We start from the raw sequence: 1,106 nt of genomic DNA on the forward strand, positions 1-1,106 counted from the left end.
AAATGGAAGAAAGGATGATTTCAAAGAGCTGAGCTGAAATGTTGAAAAGGCAGATAAAAAAGACAAAGCAAAGTAGTATATTAAATATACTATTTAATAGTATAGTATATTACAATGTGCACAGCCCTAGGGTTAGAAAACCAAAAAGGAAGAACACGCCCATTATACCTTAAACTGAAATAACTAAAGAAAAATTCAAGCCTCGGGTTGCAATTTTCTTGAGTTGAAAGATTCTTTTTTTTTTTTTATAACCCCGGAGGGGCTGCACCATTCCTGGAAATACTGCAATACCAGGCTGATGCGTGGAGTGGATGGAGCAAGCTCCTGGTCCAACTCCTATTTCCAAAAATACGTTTAATATGTTGTCCTCAGATAGAGGACATATCAGATCTTAAACTGATAAGAACAGATACTACACTTGATCTTAGCCAAAAGGCCGAGAAGCGATGAGTTGAAAATGGGCAAAATATTGAATGATGTAGTAAGTAGCAAAAGAGGATGGAAAGAATACACAGAGTCACTGTACCAAAAAGATTCAGTTGACTATCCAAAATTTCTAGAGGTATGAACAAGAACCTATTGTACTGATGAAAGAAGTCCAAGTTGCAGTGAAAGCACTAGCCAAAAACAAGACTTTGGATATTGATGGAATAACAATTGAAATATTTCAACAAGCTGATGAAGCACTGGAAGCACTCACTTGCCTATGCCAGGAAATTTGGAAGACAACTACTTGGCCAACTGACAGGAAAAGAGCCACATGTGTGTCTCTTACAAAAGGTCACTCAACAGAATCCTTAAACTTTAGAACAGTATCATTGCTATCACATGTCACTAAAATTTTGCCGAAGATCATCTAAGAGCAGTTGAAGCAGTCCCTTGACAGGGAGCTGCCAGAGGTTCAGGCAGGATTCAGAAGAGAGTGTGGAACAAGGAGTATCTTTGCTGAGGTCAAGTGGGTCTTGGTTCAAATCAGAGAATACCAGAAAGATGTTTACTTGGGTTTTATTGACTATGCGTGGCATTTGATTATGTAGATCATAACAAAGGATGGATAGATTTGAGAAGAATCGAATTCCAGAACACTTCATTGTGCTCATGCCAAA

At 38.2% G+C, this 1,106-nt stretch overlaps 1 non-coding gene across 1 annotated transcript; it reads right to left on the reverse strand.

Annotated features, from left to right (window-relative positions):
• Positions 1–257: 257 nt before the first annotated feature.
• On the reverse strand, positions 258–448 carry LOC115870479. The gene has a single exon (XR_004046740.1). It is a non-coding gene; the product is annotated as a U2 spliceosomal RNA (small nuclear RNA).
• Positions 449–1,106: the final 658 nt, after the last annotated feature.

This window comes from Echinops telfairi, unplaced genomic scaffold (assembly GCF_000313985.2).
Source record: "Echinops telfairi isolate 266 unplaced genomic scaffold, ASM31398v2 ScPeMD7_1425;HRSCAF=1921, whole genome shotgun sequence".
NCBI classification, from domain to species: domain Eukaryota; kingdom Metazoa; phylum Chordata; class Mammalia; order Afrosoricida; family Tenrecidae; genus Echinops; species Echinops telfairi.